This window comes from Capricornis sumatraensis, chromosome 17 (assembly GCF_032405125.1).
Source record: "Capricornis sumatraensis isolate serow.1 chromosome 17, serow.2, whole genome shotgun sequence".
NCBI classification, from domain to species: Eukaryota; Metazoa; Chordata; class Mammalia; order Artiodactyla; family Bovidae; genus Capricornis; species Capricornis sumatraensis.
The window spans coordinates 17,446,966-17,470,771 of record NC_091085.1 but is presented as its reverse complement, the minus strand read 5'-3'; the positions used below and the strand labels follow the sequence as shown (position 1 = coordinate 17,470,771).

The following is a 23,806-nucleotide window of genomic DNA, read 5'->3' as shown; positions in this document are numbered from 1 at the left end:
GAATCAGCTGTGCATAGACGTATATCCCCTCTGTTTTGGTTTTCTTTCCCATGTGGGTCACCACAGAGCACTGTGCAGAGTTGTCTGAACTATACAGTAGGTTCTCACTAGTTACGTATTTTATTCATAGTGTCAGTAGTGAATATATGTCAATCCCAATCTGCCAATTCACCCCATCCCTCTTCCCCGCTTGGTATCCATAAGTTTGTTCTCTACATCTGTGTCTCTATCTTTGCTTTGCAAGTAAATTCATCTATACCATTTTTCTAGATTCTACATATATGTGTCAATATACGATACTTGTTTTTCTCTTTCTGACCTCCTTCACTCTGTATGACAGACTCTGGGTCCACCCATGTCTCTGCAAATGATCCGATTTCGTTCCATTTTATGGCTGAGTAATATTCCGTTGTATGTATATACATCTTCTTTATCCGTTCCTCTATTGATAAGTTGCTTCCGTGTCTGACTATTGTGAACCGTGCTGCAGTGAACATTAGGGGGCATAGGTGTTGTCTGAGTTACGGTTCTCTTACTTCTAAGACAGGGAATTGGAAAACGCTTAATGATTGGTCAACAACTTGAATTGCTTACTAAATTTTCTAAAAAATTGGGTTTGCATTATACATAAGCAAGTATTAGGTGCTGAGAGGCGAAGACAAACATTACAGCCCCAGATGGAAAGTAAGTCACCGTCTGGGGGGTTGGAGTCGTGTTTTGGGAACTGTACCCCACAGCTCACATCCCTAACATCCTGTGCAAAGGTGCTTACTTTTCTAATTGTTACCCGTTTCTCTCTTCTAGATCTCTGAGGACAGAGATCTTTTTGCACATTTAGAATAAATCCTGGTACTCCTTAGGCACTCTGTTAATATTTATTTGATGAATTAATGGATTCAGTAAAATATATGGAGGTCAAAGAAGTGGATGGAGACAGAGAGAGGTGTAGTCCCTTTGAACAAAGCCTGGGGAGAATGTTCCTTGGATTCTTGCTGTGTCTTCTGCTGGCAGAAGCAATTCTAGCTTATGCGAATATCACTTCCCACTGAAAAGTAAGGCTTGAAACCTAGTTAGAGATTCACTTTATGAGGTGGCAAAAGCAGCTTGCTTATGGGTGTCAGACATTGGTGGGGTTTTTTTTTTGGTTTTGTTTTTCGGCAGCTAGTGGTGCATTTATGCCTCCTTTTATGGTCCTGTCAAACAGTCATTAAACCTCGTTAGCGTGTAGAGTGAGCTATCCAGTAAGACAGCTTCATGGCACAATGGCTACTATTCGTTTTGTGGAAAAGAAATAATTAGACTCTAAGCTTCGAGAAAATGTTTAGGAGCGCAGCTGTCATTAGGTTAAATCCCAATTAGAGAACTTTTATTCAATTTATTTGTGAAAATACCCACTCGGGGTCTTGCTCTTGGATAAAAGGCTCCCCCCACCTAATGCTGCAGCTTCCCATTTTGTTCTCTTCTTTGGTGCTGGGGAGATAAGTACCTGATTCTGTCCTTCTGGGAAGTAGTGAGGGCTACTTTCACCCTGTTAACAAATCTTATAGGAACTTCCAAGTGGCGTTGTTGAGCCAATTACAGTAGTTACTGCAGATGGGACTGGACCCATGCGCAGAGATGGAGCTTTATAGAATTAGGTGGAGGGCTTCTGGTCTGCGCTCTCCCCCTTGCTGTGGCCGAGCTAGGTAGTGCTGTGAACGCACAGCTGATATTGACTGAAGTCCTGAGGCCTCCTACCAAGAGGAGATGAGATACTGAGTTTCAGATTTTTCCCTGAATGTGTGGGCTCACGTCTGGGGCACCCTAAGGGTTGCTTGGGGTGGGGCGGTTCAGTTCAGTTCAGTCGCTCAGTCGTGTCTGACTTTTTGCGACCCCATGAACTGCAGCACGCCAGCCCTCCCTATCCATCACCAACTCCCGGAGTCTACCCAAACCCATGTCCATCGAGTCGATGATGCCATCCAACCATCTCATCCCCTGTCGTCCCCTTCTCCTTCTGCCCTCAATCTTTCCCAGCAGCAGGGTCTTTTCAAATGAGTTAGCTCTTCACATGAGGTGGCCAAAATATTGGAATTTCAGCTTCAACATCAGTCCTTCCAATGAACACTCAGGACTGATCTCCTTTAGGATGGACTGGTTGGATCTCCTTGCAGTCCAAGGGCAGTTAGTTTGGATTAATGAACATTTTTGAGAACTTAATTTCTCCATTCTCTCTTTTCTGCCCCCCACTTCAATTTCACCTTTGTGCACTTTTTTTAAAAAAAAAAACACGATTTTTTTTAATGTGGACCATTTTTTGAAAGTCTTTATTGAATTTGTTAAGATATTGTTTTATGTTTTGTTTTTTGGGCCCTGAGGCATGTGGCATCTTGTCTCCCTCACCAGGGGTTGAACTGCAGCGCCTCCCATTGAAAGCACGGAGTCCTAACCACTGGACCACCTGGGAAGTCCCATCCTTGGCCACTTTCACTCTCACTCCCAGCTTTTTGTTTCTGTTTGGGCTTCACGTATGAGTCTGTGCTCTGCTATGGGGAAGAGTATTTCTGCCGACAAGGGCGGTTTTGTAGAAACACTTCCTGTGGATGTCTGGCCCCACCTGAGCCATGTGTTTCCTTGACAGCTGATCTCCATACACCACCTAAAGAGGCTGATGTTTGTCTTGAATGTGGTGAAAGAGGGATATGTTGATAGTTCCTTTTAATGTTTGAGAGCAAAGAGGAAAATGAGAAAGGATAGGAAATGTGAGAAAGAATAGTCTCGTGAGGAAGGAAAAATAATTGTAATTCAAAAAAGAGGGGAAACTGGCAGTGAAATGAAACGGCCAAAATGACAATGGAAAGAAAATGTTTTCTTTTCCTTAGTTACTTATTTTTCTTCCCTAGGAATGTGAAATATGTTAACTCTGACCAGGAAAGTTGCTAAGTCAGAAAAGGAAACTTTCAACATGTAATTAAAGCAAGAGAGCTCCAGATTAATTTTGGAGTTGGAAAAGGACCCCTGGTTAATCTTTGGAGATCACATTTTATCCAAGCCTCTTTGCTGTTTTCATAAAATCCATATGTACTTTATAGGAAACCTAATCCATATGTTTTGGCTTCATTTCCACTCAATACATTAAGATGTTGTTTTAAGAAAAGTGTTCATGGGCCAAAAATATTATCAAGGTCTTTTTTCCTTTGCAAACCAGAAAATTGCATTTCCCAAATGGAAAGGGTACTGTGAAATTCCCAAGGATTTTCAAATAGGGGTTTCACCTTAGAATGTGTGAGTTTTGCATTTTTGTTCTGTTCTTAAAGTATACAGTTGTTCCCTTGATATCTGTGGGGAGTTGGTTCCAGGATCCCCTGCAGATACCAAAATCCACAGATTTTCTGGTCCCTTATTTAAAATGGCATAGTATTTGCACATATCCTATACACATTTTCCTGTGAGACTTCCCTGGCGGCTCAGATGGTAAAGCATCTGCCTACAATCGCGGGAGACCCGGGTTCAATCTCTAGGTTGGAAAGATCTCCTGGAGAAGGAAATGGCAACCCACTCCAGTATTCTAGCCTGGAAAATCCTATGGACGGAGGAGCCTGGTGGGCTATAGTCCACGGGGTCACAAAGAGTTGGACACGACTGAGCAACTTCACTGTATTCATTTTCATGTATTCTTTACATCATCTCTAGATTACTTGTACTGATAATACCTAATACAATGTAAATGCTGTGTAAATAGTTGCCAGTATGGGGAAAATGCAAGTTTTGCTTTTTGGAACTTTCTGGAATTTTTTTCTGAATAGTTTTGATCTGCTGTGGGCTGAATCTGCTAATGGGGAACCCACGGAGGGCCAGCTAGTTGAGGATTAATTCAGTACATCTGTCACGAGCGCCTGCTCTACCTCAGACACAGTGTGAGATTTGAGAGAAGTGAAGACAGTCCTGTAGGGAAAAGAAGAAATGGAGTGGTGGAGGGTAAGTGTGCTCAGACAGAAGAGGGAAAGCTGCCGGGAGTTTATGAGCAGAGTTTATGTCCAGCTGCAGGGAATCTGGAAGGCTTCCTGAAAAGGTGACTTGAATAGGTTGTAGGATGGAGTTTGAACAGGTGGAGGTGTTTTAAGGGGACATTTCAGGTATGAGGCATCATGTAATCAGAGAAGCAGCGAGTCGGTGTGTGTTCTGGGAACACACCTCTTGTTGGAACGCGGGCGAGTGGCACGGGATGAGATTGGAAAGAGATTCAGGCCAGGTGTGGAGAGGTTGAGACTGCCACCACAGGACTTGGGGTTTAATTTTGGAGGTACCAGGGCCTCTCATCGTTTTGAAGTGAGCTGCTTCATCTAGCAGCAAGGTTTGCCATGAAAGAGGAGGCGTGAAGGACCAGGTGAGAGGCCTCATGGAACGCTGGTGAGAATGGGGCGTTTCCAGGGGAGAGCATCAGTTTGTGAGGTGGAAGAGACAAAATCCAGGTGCCGGATTTGTGGGGCGCCTCAGAGGAAGGGGCTATAAGTGATGCTGGGTACTCCATCTCAGGAGAATATTGGTGTTATTAATGAAAGAAGGGAAAAATGTGTTTGGGGCAGAAGTAAGATTGAGTTTAGTTTATGACATGCAGGATTTTAGTGGTGGTCTGGATATCTAGCAAGATCAGCCCAGCATTGGAAAAGACCCTGATTCTGGGAAAGACTGAAGGCAGGAGGAGAAGGGGGCGGCAGAGGATAAGATGGTTGAATGGCATCACCGACTCAATGGATGTGGGTTTGAGCAAACTCACGAAGGGCAGGGAAGCCTGGCCTGCTGCAGTCCATTGGGTTGCAAAGAGTCAGATGCGACTTAGCAACTGAACAGCAAAGCCCGGCAGACAGTTGGGCTTTGTTTTTCAGTGATGCCAGTTGCTCTCAGGAGACAGGCAAGTTTGAGGGCTAATGGAAGACATGTTTTCTCCAAGAGTAAGAGGTCTGTTGAGAGCAGCTTCTAAGGCCGTGAGTGCATGAGTGTTCAGGAGTGGGTAGGTAGTCTGGGCCTACTTTCAGTGTTGCCCATGTCACAGAAGAACGTACAGGAGGAAGAGTCAGAGCGGGCTTGCCAGGGAAGGGAAGGATGATGTGGGCGCCTTCGCCCTGCGTTGTACGTGGTTTGGTCATCATTCTCATCCCTGATCTTCCGTTAGCTCTCAGCTGGGGTGGGGATGGTCCTCAGAGGAGCTTAGTTAAACTAAGTGTAAGGAACCCTCCTGAGTTATAGAGTCTATTTCAGTTGAGCATGTTCTGTTATTTTATACATTTTTAATGTCATAAAAGAAATTTATGTTTATAATGTGACTCCCTCCATGCCTCTGCCCTGATCTGTTCCCCTAGGGTCCTTGAACATTCAGAAGAGCCTTTGAGGCTCTTCTGAAAAAAAAAAAAAAAAAAAAAAAGCAAAAATCCTATATCACAGTGGTTTTCTTTTACTGTCTGCTTCATTTTATGTTCCTATTGAAAGGGGCAATTTCTGTCAAGTGAGATATATAAAGTTACTCTCAAGAAAATCACTTCACAAAGTATGTGTCATACTGTAGTTATAATCCAAGTTACATTGATCTTGTTAAGGATTTTGGTTGGATTTTCAGTGTGACGGGTTTGCTCTCAAGGCCATTGATTCTGAGGGACAGCAGGTGATGAGGTTTTTCCCTGGTTTTAGCTTGTGTTCAGTACAATTTCTGGGGACCACAGGGTACTGACCAACAATCACGTTTTGTTTACATAAATCTTTTCCTCTATGAGGATTCCTGTAACTTTGCTAAAAGAAGCATTTTTGCCTTTGAAATAGGCTCAGAGTCAGCCTGTGTCTTTTTTTTTTTTTTGATTGTGCTGTGTGGCATGCAAGATCTTAGTTCCCTGACCAGGGATTGAACCTGGACCCTGGCGGTGAAAGCGTGGAGTCCCAGCTACTGGATCACCAGGGAAATCCCTGTGTCTTTTTTTTCTTCCTGAGAAAACAGAAGCTGTTGGAGATGGTCATGCATTGTGGTAAAGGCTGATGTCATGTTCCTGTTCATGACTTTCTTCAGTAGACTTCCTTTATCCTTCTTTTTGTGAACACGGGTTGCAGAGTTCTTGACTAGCCTATATCCCCGTCACAGGAACCTCCCAGGTGGCTTGCGGTAAAGAATGCGCCTGCCAGTGCAGGAGATGCAGGTTCAGTCCCTGGGTTGGGAAGATCCCCTTGAGAAACGGAATGGCAACCCACTCCAGTATTCTTGCCTGGAGAATTCCATGGACAGAGGAGCCGGGTGGGCTAAGAGTTGGACGGGACTGAGTAACAGAGCAGGCTAGCTGTTTATCACAGAGCATTCAGTAGGAATAAAGGTGAGACGGGCGCACATGTTTCCCCTCAGGTGCGCAGCGTAATCCCCAGATGTTAAATTATACCACGTGGAGAAGGGTATCCAGCGGGGGTGGGGGCAGGGATGACTCACTTCTGCTAACCTTGGGGCTGACTGTCTGACCTTGCATCCAGTGGGTTTTCCCAAAGCTAGAAGAGTCTGTCCGCGACTGGCGGGATGGATGGCGGGATGGATTCCCTGTTTGGGCCCCACCTGCAGGCCAGCAGCAGCTGTGTGAGTTCTGTTTGGGATACGGGGAGCCCGGCTCCATTCCTGTAGATACAGAAACCACACACCCAGGCTGGGCGTCTCCTGATCTCGTGTCATCCTTTAACGCCACTGAGACCCAAGTGAGCAGCATGCAAACCATTTTCCACTGAGTATGAGGAACCTTCCAGTCTTAGCACACACTTGTTGTTTAATGGGAGAAAGAGTCTTTTCAAAAAGAACCCAACCTAAAATGCATCTTGATTTAGCTTTGCTGGCACTGGGTTGCTAGGCAGCACCAGTTTTCATGTGAGAGAAAAAGAAATGTCTGAAACCCCAGTAACAACAATAAAACTCCTAAGTTCCTGAAAGTTGAGTCTGCCTGAGTTGTGATCACTCAGGGTAGAGGTCAAACTCTGTGGCAAGATTATTTTGAGAACTTTTCAAAGGTGTTTTTTTTTTTTTTCCTTTCTTTCCAGTTTTCATAAATGTTGACCTCCTTGGCATAGCCATGAAAACATACTTTACTGTTGGGTTTTTTTTTTTTTTTCTCTCAACAGGGCAATGCATTTTCTGGAGTGTTTATTATTCTTTTTAATTGGAGGATAATTGCTTTACAATATTGTGTTGGTTTCTGCATATAAATGTATATTCAAGAGAAAAAAGTGTTAGTCACTGGGTCGTGTCTGACCCTTTGCAACCCCATGGACTGTAGCTCGCCAGGCAACTCTGTCCATGGAATTTTCCAGGCAAGAATACTGAGCAGGTAGCCATTTCCTTCTCCAGGGGATCTTCCCCACCCAGCGATTGAACCCGGGTATCCTCCGTTTCAGGCAGATTCTTTACCATCTGAGCCACCATATATATATATAATGTCTTCTTTCTTGAACACCCCCTCCCCACCAGCCCACCCACTAGGTCATCACAGGGCACTGAGCTGAGCTCTCTGTCCTGCACAGCAGCTTCCCACCAGCTCTCTGTTTTGCACATGGTAGTGTATATATGCCAACGTTACTTTCTAAATTCGTCCCACCCTCTCCTTCCCCACTGTGTCCACAAGTCTCTTCTCTGTCTGCGTCTCTATCTCTTCCCAGTAAATAGATTCATCAGTACTGGTTTTCTAGATTCCATATATATGCGTGGATATACGATATTTATTTTTCTCTTTTTGAAGAAAGGAGCCTTAGAAGCACAGGAAACTTGCTTCTTCCTTCCTTTAAGATGAGTTGGAAAATAATGACGTTGTCTGCTGTCCTTTTCCTTTGGCTCCAGGATGAGGCGTCTCTGCTGTGTTGTAACTGTGTAGATGGTAGGCAGTATTTCCCCAGGAGCCTGTGGAGTGGCTTGATGTGAGAACATTTGCGATAGGGGCCTTTCCTTCTGGAGCATTTTTGTGTGCAGTAGAGACGAGGCACTGGGACTGTCTCAGGAGGATGGAAGAGCTTCAGCACAGAAGAGGGAGATCGGGGAGATAATTCTCTCTTGTCTAAGAAACAAGTGAGTGGAACTTGCCGGAAGATGAGTTTTTAATTTAGTAGAAGGAAGAACTCCATAGTGTTTTGCGATTTTCTTGTTTATCTCTTTGGGCTGCGCAGGGTCTTTCTCGTTGTGGGGTTTGCTCTGGTTGCGGTGGGCGGGGGCTGCTCTTCGTTGTGATGCACAGGCTTCTCACTGCGTCGGCGGCTTCTCTTGTGGAAGCACGGGCCCCAGGGTGCGAGAGCTCGGGAGTTATGGCGCGTGGGCTTAGCTGCTCCTCAGCATGCAGGATCTTCCCGGACCAGGGATTGAACCCATGTGCCCCAGAGTGGCGGGCGGATTCTTAACCCTTGGACCGCCAGGGAAGTCCCATAATATTTTTAATGATGAGACTATATTCCTGGTAGAGATGGATGTGAGGAGTGAAGAAAAGCTGGCAGATGGCCGAGGTCTGGCCCAATCTGGAAGTCTTGGCCAGAGACTCTGGAGACGCAGAGCTGCAAAGACCAGTCTCATTGCTTGGAGCTTGGCACTCAGTCAGTATTGAAATAGTTAAAAATAGCAAGAAGGATTCTGATCCTTTCGTTCACCTCCCTTTTAGGTTGTTTATATTCCCAGCATCATCCAGAAGTCTTGGAAGGGAAGATAAGGATCCAAGAGCTGGGTTTGTGTGGTAGAGCCCTGGAGGAACCACCGTCAGTGCCTTTTCTTAGGGGGCAGCAGAGTGTGGGGTGTTTACTGGCTTTTGCATGGACAAATCTCCCCCCACCCTACTTTAAATTTTCTTTGTAAAATCAAGAAACCAGCTTTCAGAGATGGCTCTTTCGTATCTCTCAAGCTCAAATTTGGTTTGGTTGAGAAGTCATCTCTCTTGTGACCCCATGAACTGTAGCCTGCCAAGCTTCTCTGTCCATGGGATTTTCCAGGAGAGAATACTGGAGCGGGTTGCTGTCCCCTTCTGCAGGGGATCTTCCTGACCCAGGGATTGAACCTGGATCTCCTGCATTGCAGGTGGATTCTTTACCAGCTGAGCCACCAGTGAAACCCCAAGCACAAATGGAGAACAGTAATAATTCCAGTAGGCAGTATTAACAGGCGGGTGATGATGTGCTGGTACCAGGCTCCGCTCCTGACATGACATTTTATCGCTGTAGTCTGCAGACGGGATCACAGAGTGCAGCAGAGTGGGCTCGAACACAAAATCCCTTGGGTTGGAATCTTAGCTCCACCAGGTGTATGACTTTGGGGCCTCGGGGTCCCCCACTGACCCTCATCATCAGTTTTCTCATCTGTGAAAGAAGAAAAGCTAAAGTATCTATCCAGTCAAGACCTATGCAAGGATGTTGGGAGCTATTTTACAGATGAAGAAAACGAGGCTCAGTAACTTGCTCAAGGGGCTGAGCTGGCGTTTGAACACAGTCTTTCTGCCTCCAAAGCCTGCTCCTGACATCTGTGCTATAGCTGTCTGATGAAGTGTGCATAACTCTGTGCATTTTACGTCAAACAGCTGAAGTGACTTATTTGTATTTTTGAACAGACTTCGCATTTTTTAGAACAGTTTTAGGTTTATAACAAAATTGAGAGGAAGGTGCAAAGAGTTCCCATACCCCGTCCCTCCCCGACCCCGTCCCCACACATACACAGCCTTCCCGACGCACACACAGCCTTCCCGATGCACGCACAGCTTGCTCTATCGTCACCGCCCGCCACCCGAGGGGTCCATCTGTGAGAACTGAGGAACCCACCTGGACACGTCATTATCACCAGAGTTTACTCAGGGTTCATTCGTGGTGTGGTTCCTTCTTCAGTCAGTTCAGACACTCAGTCATGTCCAACTCTTTGCGACCCCATGGACTGCAGCACGCCAGGCCCCCTGTCCATCACCACCTCCTGGAGATTACTCAAACTTATGTCCATCGAGTCAGTGATGCCATCCAACCATCTTATTCTCTGTCGTCCCCTTCTCTTCCCGCCTTCAATCTTTCCCAGCATCAGGATCTTTTCCAATGAGTCTTCTTCACATCAGGTGGCCAAAGTATTGAAGCTTCAGCATCACTGCTTTCAATGAATATTCACGACTGTACCTTCTTGGGTTTGGCCAAACCAGTTACGAGCTTTATTCATCATAACCATCGGCGTGTTTTCATGGTCCTGGATATCCTATGCTCAGCCTGTTCATCCCTTCCCTCCTGTCCACCCTCCACCCCCAGCCCAGCCAACACTGATCTTTTATTGTCTTCACAATGCTGCCTTTTTCAGAACGTCATCTAGTTAGACTCATACAGTATGAGCCTTTCCAGATCGGTTTCTCTTACTTAGTACTGTGTGTTTGAGGTTCCCCCAAGTCTTTTCATGGCTTGGTAGCTCATTTCTTTTTAGTGCTGACTTGTTTGTAGTTTGAGAGAACCAGGGTGATTGTTCTGTAAATGACTCTTAGGGCCAGTGGGTAAGGACTCCTCTTCCCTGACCTCCTTCCCACCCCTAGGGTAGCTTTCCTGTGACATACACCCCAGTGGACAGCGTCAGGCCTCTCAGCTTCACTGCTGACAAAAGCTCTAGCTAAGCCCTGGAGGTCATTCTCCTCCTCCTCTTCATCACCATCAAATTGAGAGGAAGGTAACAAAGGTTTCCCGGACCTGTTTCCCAGCCCACCACCCCCACGCATGCACAGCCTCCCCCATTATCAACACCTGCCACCCAAGGGGTCCATGGTTAGAACTGCGGAACCCACCTGGACACATCCTCATCACCAGAGTTTACTCAGGGTTCACTTGTGACTTACGGGAAACGGCCATGCTGGGATTTGAACTAAGGACTGGCTGGCTCGGAAGGTGGGGCTGTCCCATCTTCTTCTCTGCTGCTGCTCCTCCTGATTTAAATCACTCCCAGTGGAAGGCTTTGTGCTCAGGACTGCTAACGAGCAGGACCATGATATTCTGATGCTCAGAACCAGCAGGTCTGGAGTAAGTCCCTTTTCACTTATGTCAGCTTGGTGACATTTTAGTTGCAGCCAAGCCATCTTGGGATGGTATGAGAAAATACATAGTGCGAAGTGCTGGCAGTTTGATGAATTCCCAGATCGTTCATTCATTAGCTTTGATTGGGCTCAATTTATGTTTTGGTAATCTCAGGTAGTCCCTGCATGTCCCTGAGTCCAGCTGCTCCTTGGGCCCAGTCCTTATGAAAACAGATCAAGTGGGTCTGGTCAGTGGTAGAAACTGGTACTTGGAAGTTACCCAGATCAGAACCTGTTGGTCTCTTCCCAGAATTTTATGACTAGATCTTCTTTAACTTTCTTCTTCAGTTTTCTCATCTTGGACCAAAGTAGAAACCAGAAGTGACTTTCTTCTCAAATCTCACAGAAGGTCTTTTTTTGCCAGGTAGTTGATTTCCTAGGGCTTGCTCTCCAGTATCATGTACCCGTTCTTCCTTGCATTCGCCACTGCATATGTTTCCCAGCATGATGGGCCTCTGGTCTACCTTGAGGCAGCCAGTTGGCATCTTAAAGTCTACTCATGTCTCTGACATCCTTTCCTTCTATCTGCTGCTGCTGCTGCTGCTGCTGCTAAGTCACTTCAGTCGTGTCCGACTCTTTGCAGCCCCATAGATGACAGTCTACCAGGCTTCCCCGTCCCTGGGATTCTCCAGGCAAGAACACTGGAGTAGGTTGCCATTTCCTTCTCCATTCCCTCTATCTGTTGAAGGCATATTACATTAAGACCCACTTTGAAAATTTAAGGAAAGCTTTGGGTCCTTTTCCCAGAAAGTAGTATAGTATCTATACACGAAAGAGACATATATACAGTTTTAGGAATTTTGGAGACTCCCAGGTCAAGAACCTAGAACCATAGGGAAAGCAAGAGCTACAGTCTGATCCTCGAAGAATTAGGGTCCAGAGCATTTCTTCATGTTCAGCCTTTCTCCTCTTTTGCTGGTGATTTACTTTCTCTGCTTCTGCTGAGGAACCGAGGTGGGGGCAGGGTGTGGGTAGGTAAGGATTCATACTCTGTTTCGTCAGTGACACTTGGTGGTTCCTGTCCTCTGCCTGGGGCCAACCACTGAAGGAACCTTTCATGAAGATACTGGTTGCTCAGGTGGGCCACAGACAGTAGGGACCCCCAGCGGGAGGCGTTTTGCTCCGGTAATGAGAGACAGACTCTGCATTATTTTGAGGTGTGCTGGTGCTCAGACTTCTGCCACTGGGGCTACAGGGAGGAAATCAGGAGACATCAAAGAAGGCCATTCTGTGGACATCAGGTCTTCCCAGAGCCAGCCCTTTTATCGCATTTGAATTCTTTCACATTTCCTTGAAGTTAAGCCTGCTCTGGAACCCCACTGCTGCATTTAGTCAGTGATAACTGACCGCATGCTGGTGTCTCAGCTTCTGCATCTTCAGAATGGCCAGTAGTGTCATCTTACCCAACTGATAATGAATGGTAGCCAGGAAATGGCTGAATGAAGGGTTGACAGTCTTAGCTCTTGGATCCTGGGGCATAACTATTGTCTTTCTGCCAGACTTCTTGTTCTGATCCTCCTCCAATTTCCCCGGAAACTACAGATCACAGTGGGTAGACTGCTTAAGGAAGCAGGCTGCCATGGGGGGTCCTCCAAATCGAGGCCTTCCCATTCAGTCTAGCGCCTGCCTGCCTCCCTGGGTGTGTCTGGGGTCTTTAAAACCATCCCTGTGCCTGGGGATTTGCTGGAGGGACTCTTGGGACTCAGCTTGTGGTTGTACTCACAGTGTGCAGTAAGGACATACGGTGGAGAAGGTGACACCAGAGGTGTCTGGAAGAATCACGTGGAATCTGCCATGTGGTCTCACCTCCCAGAGGCGTCCCAGACAGCAGACTTTCCCCCGGCCCTGAAAATGCAGCCACTAGCATAGAATGTGTCTGTTTAGGGAAGCGCCTTAGAGACTCGGGGCCTGTCGGGAGGTAGTCACATCTGCATCCTTTGCCAGGTGGGTACCAAATTCCAGACTCCCAGAAGAAAAGCCAGTGTTCCGCATCACACCTGTATGTGCATATTTATGTGTAAATAGCTGAGGCATGGTGGGCCATCCTGACCATTTTGGAATTTTTTTTCTTTTGGCTGCATCATTTCAGGAATTTGGCGGGGGAGGGGGCGGGGCGGTGCACCACGCAGCTTCTGGGATGTTAGTTGCCCGATCAGGGCTCAAACCTGGGCTCTCAGCAGTAAGAGTGTGGAGCCCTAACCGCTGGATGGCCGGGGAATCCCCTCGGGAATGTTGTATAGCAATGTAGAGAACTGTTAATTTGCCAGGTTTCTAGATGCCAGCCAGAGGCCAGCCTTGCAGACAGGGCTTTCTCAGGATGGCCGGCTCAGCTTTCCTGTTCGCTGGAAATCTTTGACCGGCCACGGTGAGGAACTTGCAGGGCAGCTGTGAGGGTGAATTCCTGTTTCGTCTGTAAGGATGTTTTCTGTCATCGGGATTCAGAGCCCTTCCTCTTTTGCTTTGAAAGCGTCTTCAGCAGGGAAGTGCCCTGCGATCAGCCCTGTTGAAAGTGCAGGGTTCGCTTTGCCGAGGAGTGGAGGAAGGGTGTGGTCAGTACGGGGTAAGCCGCGGCTGCTCTTGTCACTGGATGAATTTGGCACAGGATGAAATATCCCTCAAAAATCTCTCTGTTTTAACTTTCCGGTTGGTTGATTTCTCCTTGACAGTGACCCCAGCAGGCAGGAGCCAGCTTTGTTGGGCGTGTTTGTTTTCACCCTTCAGTTCTATGGAGTCGGGACTTTGGGCCCCCCCTCCATGTCCTCAAGGATCAAGGTGCTGCCACGTCTCTCCTGCCCGCCTCCCTCTACATCTGGTCAGCGCCCCCTTCTTGTCTCAGCCTGACCTTCCTCAGATATGCTCCTGCCTCTGTTTAATCTTCTGGATTTTTCTCCAAGAAAACTTCTTATTGCAAACTTTGATGAAATCCCTGCAGCCTTTCGTCAGTATTCCTCAGTGAGCTTTCCATCCAGTATTAACACTGTCTTCCTTCTCCCATGACATGTCTCAAGGTCATTGTTTCTTTTCATGAAGATATTTGTAAAATGATTATCTAACTCTTTTGGGGGAGGATATCTTAATCATATCCATATTGTAAGTACCCCCTGATCCATAGTGGGGCTTCCCAGGGGTTGCTAGTGGTAAAGAACCCTCTTGCCAGTGCAGGAGACCTTAGAGACATGGGTTCAATCCTTGGGTCAGGAAGATCTCCTGGAGGAGGGCATGGCAACCCACTCCAGTATTCCTGTCTGGGAAATCCCATGGACAGAGTAGCCTGGCAGGCTACAGTTTATGGGATTGCACAGAATCTTGGACACGACTGAAGTGACTTGGCACTCGCACACACTGACCCATAGCAGTTTAGGAGGATGGTTTTTTACTTCTTGACCATGCAGTGGTGAATTCTACTGATCTTGGTGCAGTAGTGTATGTTTCTTTTTACTCTTGAGATACTAGTATCTAGAATTCTGGAGTTAAGCAAAATTTAGTCCCCTAAAGCTTCTTCAAGACCTGGACGTACAGTCCTTAGCCTAGAATCCTCTTCAAAACAATCTGGGGATATGGATGAACTAAGATTGGTCATCAGTTAGTGACTTGGTGTAGCTTGATGAGGTGGACAGAGGAATTTGTTATAGTATTCTTTTTACTTATATATACTTGTGTATATATCTGAAATTTGTTGTTGTTCAGTTGCTCAGTCATGTCTGACTCTTTGTGACCCCATGGACTGTAGCACCCTAGGCCTCCCTGTCCTTTTTCATCTCCTGGGGTTTGCTGAGTCTCGTGTCCATTGAGTCGGTGATGCCATACAACCATCTCATCCTCTGTCTTCTCCTTCTCCCCCTGCCTTCAATCTTTCCCAGCATCAGGGTCTTTCCTAATAAGTTGGCTCTTTGCATCAGGTAGCCAGAGTATTAGAGCTTCAGCATCAGAAATGATTGATGATAAAAGTTAAATGATCTGATATTTAGTGCTGACATCATTTCTTTTATTGCAGTTCGTTATCTGTTCAATCAGTTGTTAAGCTGCTCCTTGCCTTGTACTGTATGGACAGGTGCGGGTACACGCACACACGCACACACACACACACACACACACACACACACACACACACGAAGGCAGGTCTTGCTGGATGGCATTTTAGTGAGAAAGAACAGTGAGACTAACTTGGACACAGCTGAAGTCTAGTTCCCTGGCCTCGGGTTGTATGTTTGAGTTTGGACCGATGAGAAGCTACTTACTTTCTTGGTCCAAAGCCAGGTTGAGACCATTTCTGCACTTGAATTCTTGGTACTGGGCATCCCTTATTGTTTCTCCAGAAGGTATTTACGCCTTCCATTTTCAGCAGCAAGCGAGACCTGTAGGGGCGATAGTGTGTGTAATTACGAAATGTAAGGTTCCTTAGACTAGAATGTTCGTAAGAGGCTGGGCTCTGAGGGCTTCTCAAGCCCCTGGTGCTCTAGACACTAGTCTGGCTCTAGGTCAGAGCAGAAATCAACCAGCTAATGCTGAAAGGGCAGGGAGTGTAGATTTGTTTGCAGATTATAGACTTGGGCAAGAATCTGAAGCTTGGGGAGTTGAAAGCAACCAACCCAAGGTCACACAGCTTGCTTTATTCATTTACAGCCTGCGTCGTTCCAAAAAGGATTTCAGGCCGTGAAGCCACACAGTTAGAAAGTTCCTTGTGGTCCTTCTACTATCCCAAGAAAAACAAGGCTATATTTTTTTTTCCTTTTTGAGCTTAAATGATGCATAGTGTTTCAGTGAATATTACTGCACGGATAGCTCCAAGTTTAAATTGTGCAAAAGTGCTTATGCATGTCTCTACTGGAACGTGTGGGAGTCAGAAAGGAAGTCTCTGTATTTGGTTTCATAAAGTCATGAGCTTTTCATAGTCGCCTGAGCCACACATGCCAGCGCCTGGTTGTACGCACGAGAAAGTTCTTATTCATCACTGTACAGCTGGTGTGCCGTTTGTCATCGTTATTCCTTATTCTTAATTACCAAAAGTGCACACGGCCTGCAGACTGTCGATCGTGCCAAACTAAACCTCTGAAGTGGTTGGATTAATAGGTTTGGGGGGAGATTTATAATTCTTTGTAAATGATAGTAATTTTGTGTATGTTCATGGAAAGAAACAGCACACATCAGAAAGTCACTCAAAATCTGGATCGAAATCTCAAGTGTATAATTTTCTCTACATCTACCTCCCATTTTTTTATTTGTTGCTGAATCCACTTTTCTTTTCTTTTCTTTTTTTTTGTATATTTAAAATGGAATGTATTTACAGGCGGTGCTTTTCTTTGGTAACTTTTTTCCGTCTACCTCAGCAGTAAGTAAAAGTGGAGACATTCTTCCTCCAGGGAAGGCTTCAAACACTTGGTTTTTCTGGAATGTCATTTCTCTTTAGGTGGAAGTGAAGGCAATGACCACTAAGAGGATTAGTTGTCATTTTCAAAACTTAATGAAGGAATTAAGTCATTTGTGATTAATGTGCTTATAAGCTCAGAGTCAGCTGTACTTATGGACAGATTGATGTGGAAAGGTCCTTGGAGAGAGAATTGCTTCATGTGTATAACCATTTCATTCCATGGTTGCCGCAAGACTGTTTCCTGCAGTGTCCAGGGCCACAAGCACATACTCAGCAGTTAAGCTTTTTTGGAAGTCTGCTGTGTCTTTAGCCAAATTCCATGTATCTTAAAAGAAAATTCTTTTAGTTGCCTTTATTATTCAGATGAATTCAACCTTTTGTAAATTATCTCTAATTTTCCATTGTTTCCCATTCTTGGCAGCTTTCCTGTTCATTACTCTAGGTCAGTGATTCTTAGCTACTGTTTTTGTTTTATACTGCTTTGAGACTTTGAAGGGTCACAAACCCACTTTCTGAAAAAATACAGCTGCATATGTGGCATTTGCATGTGACTTTAGGGCATGTACTAACACTGGAGAGACCTCGGTTAAGGAACCCCTGCTCTAGGTGAAATGAACTTGAGTGATATTGAAATAATTTAATAACAGCATGTGACCCCTTTAGGCAATGTGCAGAGTGGAGAAAGTGAAGCTATAGGTTTCCACATGAGATGGTATATTACTTTTTACTAATGTATTTACCTGTATTATTTGTCATCCATTTATTATCTAAAATAGGCATCTCAAACATATGCTTCCTCATGGCATAAAAGTAAAGACTAGTCTTTAAGAGCAAAGACAAGTCTCATAATCTTTCAACACAAATAAAAACAGATTAAAAAGAGAGAAAAACTGTGGTATCAACCAAATGGAGGGAAAGGCCTGCTGCTGCCGCTGCTGCTGCTAAGTCGCGTCAGTCGTGTCCGACTCTGTGCGACCCCATAGACGGCAGCCCACCAGGCTCCCCCGTCCCTGGGATTCTCCAGGCAAGAACCCTGGAGTGGGTTGCCATTTCCTTCTCCAGTGCATAAAAGTGAAAAGTGAAAGTGAAGTCGCTCAGTCTTGTGCGACTCTTAGCGACCTCATGGACTGCAGCCCACCAGGCTCCTCCGTCCATGGGATTTTCCAGGCAAGAGTACTGGAGTGGGGTGCCATTGCCTTCTCCAGGGAAAGGCCTAGAGACCACCAAACGGAGTTTCCAAACATTGGTGTGGGCCATCTTCATTTTTATCCTAACTTAACCTTCCATGGACCACGACATGGGGCAGACATGTATACAGTCCTCAGACACCTCCCTTTGGAGTAAGGGGGTAGATTGTTTGGGCAGCTTTGGGTCAAGATGTGCAATTTCCACAGAGGCTGAAGCTCCTCCTGAGCATCCAGCTCTTCTGCTAGACTAGCTGGGGCTTTGGCAGATCATACTCTGATCTCAGAGATACTCCCGGATCAGTGATCTCCAGCAAGAAACAGAAAGAAAACTTCAGAGGGAAAAGAGCTTCTGCAAAAGGAAGAGCAGGGACCCTGAGAGTGGAGGAGTGTCATTTCCCACTCTGATAACTTCCAGTGTGAGCACCTGGAAGTCATCATCTCTTACGTGGTCCACCTCGTGCCTGCAGAATGACAGGAAGTGTTTGACAAACTGGCCACCTAAGTAAGACTGATGCTACTGGTAGGGGCTGAAGGGCCACACCCTCTGCAGGAATCTTGTGCAGCCCAGACGGGGAGTGAACACATACGTGGGCATTTTGGCTAAACCACAAAGGTGAGGTCAGAGGCTACTGCATCCAGTCCTGGCTGAATCCCTGTCCTCTCCATGCCTGTTGTTATGGACTGAAGTGTGTGTGTGTGTGAGTCAGTCAGTCATGTCACACTTTTTGCAACCCCATGGACTGTAGCCCGCCAGGCTCCTCTGTCCATGAAATGCTCCAGGCAAGAATACTGGAGTGGGTTGCTATTACCTTCTCCAGGGGCGTCTTCCTGACCCAAGTGTAGAACCTGGGTCTCCTGTGTTGCAGGTAGATTCCTTACTGTCTGAGCCACCAGGAAATTATATGCCCTCGAAATTCATATATTGAAGTTCTGGCCTCCAGTGTGAATCTGTTAGGCAATGGGGATCTTTAAGGAGATAATTGACATTAAAATGATGTCAAAATGAGGGGGCCCGGGTTCAATAGGACCGCTGTCTTTATAAAAAGAGAAAGAGGCACCCAGGATGTGCGTGTACAGAAGAAAGCAAGCGTGAGGACACAGAAAGAACCACGTACAAGCTAAGGAGACAGGCCTTGGAAGAGGCCAGCCCTCCCAGCACCTTAATCTTGGACTTCCAGCCACCAGAACTGCTGTTCAACCACCTAGCTGTGGTGTTCTGTTGTGGCAACTCTTGCAGAGAAATCCGCCATTCTCAGGCTGCAGACACCGGGGCAGGCAAAACTAGAGCATGGAAGAAGGACATCCACAACATGGGACAAGAATCAGGGAGATGTCACCCCAAATGTAGTGGTGTGAAGAGAGAGTGTTGATAGAGCTGCCGATTCAGAACATTCGTATAATCGAAACAAACCCAAAATACCCAGTGTGGAGTCTATGTGAATCTGTTGCAGCAAGAGGGGAAGAAATACAAACTGTGGATGAGGGATTTATTTTGATCTAAGGAAGAGCAGTGACTTTACTACAATTTATCTCTCTGGGAGAACTAAATATTCACTAAAATGGGAGTTCAGAAATAGTGATGAGAATTTTTTAAGAAAACAGACTGACACCTCCAGTGATATTTCAAAACAAATGAACAAATTTAAAATGGAAATGAATAGAATCAAAAGTTAAGAAAGAAGGGATCAACATCGATGATGCAGACCTGTTCAATGAAAGGAGAAAGACAAATGGAAGCAGTCAGAGTGGGAAACAAGGTGGAGATGACCCAGGGTAAGATGTGGTCCCAGAGCTACAGGAACACATGCACAAATAAGAATAATTATGCTGATAAAAATAAGCGTCTTTTTTCCTGAATCAAAGTGAAACCTTTATCTGATCAAAGTGTCACTGAATTGGAAGAAACCAATTCTGAATTTTAAGTCATTCAGAATTATTCATATAGAGCCAGAGTATGGCTCAGTTATTGGATTTTGGAGGAAAATTCAAAATTCCAATGGGGATGATACATCTGGTTGCCTCATATTTTTCTATACCAACTCAGAAGGCAATAAAGCAATGTTTATAAGTCTTGAGTATCTATTTTTGGCAACAAACTAAAAGTATAAATTTCAGAAGGCAGAAAAAATATTGCTTTTTCTGAGCCATATCAGGCTCAATCCAGAAAAATTTTAACATTTATAATTATAGAAGTAAAAAAAATTCTCTGGTCATTTGGAAATTTAGAAACTTTCATGATTCTTGGATCAAAATTGAAATTTAAAAAAATCATACAATGCCTAGAAAACTATTATGAAGACAAGTGCATTAGAACTTGGTGGATAAGGCACAAATTATGTTCTGAGGGAAATTATAACTTTAAATAACTACATAAGACAGAAGGAATGAAATATGTCAAAAGCTTCCACTCACCCAGTTCGATTTAGTCACTCAGTCATATCTGACTCTTTGCGACCCAATGGACTGCAGCACGCCAGGCCTCACTGTCCATCTGGAGTTCACTCAAACTCATGTCCATTGATTCGGTAATGCCATCCAACCATCTCATCCTCTGTCATCCCCTTCTCCTTCTGCCCTCAATCTTTTCCCAGCATCAGGGTCTTTTCCAATGAGTCAGCTCTTCACATGAGGTGGCCAAAGTATTGGAGTTTCAGCTTTAGCATCAGCCCTTCCAATGCACATTCAGGACTGATCTCCTTCAGAATGGACTGGTTGGATCTCCTTGCAGTCCAAGGGACTCTCAGGAGTCTTCTCCAGCAGCACAGTTCAAAAGCATCAATTCTTTGGCACTCAGCTTTCTTTATGGTTCAACTCTCACATCCATACATGACTACTGGAAAAACCATAGCTTTCCACTCACCCACCTCCCCCTAAATTTGAAGAAAATAATAAATATAAAAGATAAAATTAATAGAAAAGAAAGAAGTGGCTTTTATAAGTATCTCCTACTTGTGGAGGGATTACGGAGCATGAACTAAAACAGCTAAACCGTGGGCTAGGTTAGTCAAGAAAAAAGGAGAGAGCTGCTTGCATGTGCAAGTAGAAACATGTGGAAATGACCGCAGCCACACAGTGTACAGAATTTTGAAGACCTGAATGAAATTAGTGAGCTAATGATAAACTGAGACATTTTTCGATGAGCTACCATACATTCTCTGAGAAGTAGCAGGCTTAGATATTTCCACAGGTGAATGCATTTAAACTTGCAACAAACAGTTATTGGCATTTGAACTGGTCCACAGCATAGTGAAGAAAAACTTCAAATTCTTTCTGTGATGTGAGGAGGGCATTTTAAACCTTGTCAAAGATAAAGTTGTAGATCAATTTTACTTATGAATATTTACTCAGAGATCTTAAATAATACACCAGCAAATAACAGCAGCACTTTAACAGTATACTATTTCAGTCTAAGCTGAGTTCATCCCTGAAATGCAAGGGCGGCTCAATATTGGGGACTACATTAATATAATATAGCATATTGCTAGGGCAAAGGAGAAAATCTTTCAGCAGATGCCTAAAAGTACTTGAAAAAAATTTTCATAATTCCTAATAGTTCAGTTCAGTTGCTCAGTCGTGTCTGACTCTTTGCGACCCCACGGACCACAGCACACCAGGCCTTCCTGTTCATCACCAGCTCATGGAGTTTACCTAAACTCATGTCCATTGAGTCGGTGATGCCATCCAACCATCTCATCCTCTGTTGTCCCCTTCTTCTCCTTGCCCTCAATCTTTCCCAGCATCAGGATCTTTTCCAGTGAGTCAGCTCTTTGCATCAGGTGGCCAAAGTATTGGAGCTTCAGCTTTAGCATCAGTCCTTCCAGTGAATACCCAGACTGATCTCCTTTAGGATGGACTGGTTAGATCTCCTTGCAGTCCAGGGGACTCTCAAGAGTCTTCTCCAACACCACAGTTCAAAAGCATCAATTCTTCGGCGCTCAGCCTTCTTCACAGTCCAACTCTCACATCCATACATGACTACTGGAAAAACCATAGCCTTGACTAGATGGACCTTTGTTGGCAAAGTAATGTCTCTGCTTTTCAGGAAAAAAGACACAGACGTGTATAACGGACTTTTGGACTCAGAGGGAGAGGGAGAGGGTGGGATGATTTGGGAGAATGGCATTCTAACATGTATACTATCATGTATGAATTGAATCGCCAGTCTATGTCTGACGCAGGATACAGCATGCTTGGGGCTGGTGCATGGGGATGACCCACAGAGATGTTATGGGGAGGGAGGTGGGAAGGGGGTTCATGTTTGGGAACGCATGTAATAATTAAAGATTTTAAAATTAAAAAAATAAAAACCTAATAAAAAAAATGTCTCTGCTTTTGAATATGCCATCTAGGTTGGTCATAACTTTCTTCCAAGGAGTAAGTGTCTTTTAATTTCATGGCTGCAATCACCATCTGCAGTGATTTTGGAGCCCCCCAAAATAAAGTCTGACACTGTTTCCACTGTTTCCCCATCTATTTCCCATGAAGTGATGGGACCAGATGTCATGATCTTCGTTTTCTGAATGTTGAGCTTTAAGCCAACTTTTTCACTCCTCTTTCACTTTCATCAAGAAGCTCTTTAGCTCCTCTTCACTTTTTGCCGTAAGGGTGGTGTCATCTGCATATCTGAGGTTATTGATATTTCTCCTGGCAATCTTGATTCCAGCTTGTGCTTCTTCCAGTCCGGCGTTTCTCATGATGTATTCTGCATATAAATTAAATAAGCATGGTGACAATAATACAGCCGTGATGTACTCCTTTTCCTATTTGGAACCAGTCTGTTGTTCCACGTCCAGTTCTAACTGTTGCTTCCTGACCTGCATACAGATTTCTCAAGAGGCAGGTAAGGTGGTCTGGTATTCCCATCTCTTTCAGAATTTTCCACAGTTTATTGTGATCCACACAGTCAAAGGCTTTGGCATTGTCAATAAAGCAGAAATAGATGTTTTTCTGAGTTCAGAAAATGTAGTCCCCAATATTGAGCCACCCTTGCATTTCGGGGATGAACTCTCGCTTTTTCGATGATCCAGTGAATGTTGGCAATTTGATCTCTGGTTCCTCTGCCTTTTCTAAAACCAGCTTGAACATCTGGAACTTCACAGTTCACGTATTGCTGAAGCCTGGCTTGGAGACTTTTGAGCATTACTTTACTAGTGTGTGAGATGAGTGCAATTGTGAAGTAGTTTGAGCATTCTTTGGCATTGCCTTTCTTTGGTACTGGAATGAAAACTGACCTTTTCCAGTCCTGTGGCCACTGCTGAGTTTTCCAAATTTGCTGACATATTGAGTGCAGCACTTTCACAACATCATCTTTTAAGATTTGAAATAGCTCAACTGGAATTCCATTACCTCCACTAGCTTTGTTCGTAGTGATGCATCCTAAGGCCCACTTGAATTCCTAGTAAAACACTTTAATAAAGTAGAAATTTTGGATACTTCCTTAAAATGATATAAAATGTCTATTTTAACCCAAAAGGTAGAGTTTTCATCATGAAAATGCTCAAAATGTTGAAATTCTAACTTGACATGCTATTTAATTAACTATTATCCTAGGATTACTAAAGAAGAAAAGAGAAAAAAAAAAGGAGTTGATATGAAAACTGGAAGGGGAAAATGTTAGATTATTTGCAAATTAGATTGCGTGCATGGGTAGCCCAGGAAAACAAATTGAAGAACTATTAGGTACATTAAATGATTCTTTGAGATGAAGGATTAAAAGTAATCACCCCCTCAATAACTTCCTTATATACAACAAAAATCAGTAAATAGAGTGAGAGAACAGACTGTATCATTGATGTCCTTGAAAAAGATACATTACCTGAGTGTAAACCTAACTCAAGAAAAGATAAAACACCCAGTTGTAAGCGTAAATCAATAGATGCAGGACACCTACTTGATAACAATTGTAAGGTTCCACTAAGGAATGTGAGAGAAGTACATCTCATTATTATCGTTCAGTTGCTAAGTCATGTCTGACTCTTTTTGACCCCATGGATTGTAGCATGCCAGGCTCTTCTGTCTGGAGTTTGCTAAAATTCATGTGCATTGAGTTGGTGATGCTATCTAACCATCTCGTCCTCTGCTATCTCTCGGAGTTTGCTAAAATTCATGTGCATTGAATTGGTGATGCTGTCTAACCATCTCGTCCTCTGCTGTCCCCTTCTCCTTTTGCCTTCAGTCTTTCTCAGCATCAGGACCTTTTCTAA

The 23,806-nt window shown here is 44.7% G+C and overlaps 1 protein-coding gene across 1 annotated transcript in view; it reads left to right on the top strand.

The window, feature by feature from the left end:
- Positions 1-23,806, top strand: part of ARHGAP10 (Rho GTPase activating protein 10) — a 373,837-nt gene that overhangs the window by 256,967 nt on the left and 93,064 nt on the right. The window lies entirely within an intron of this gene.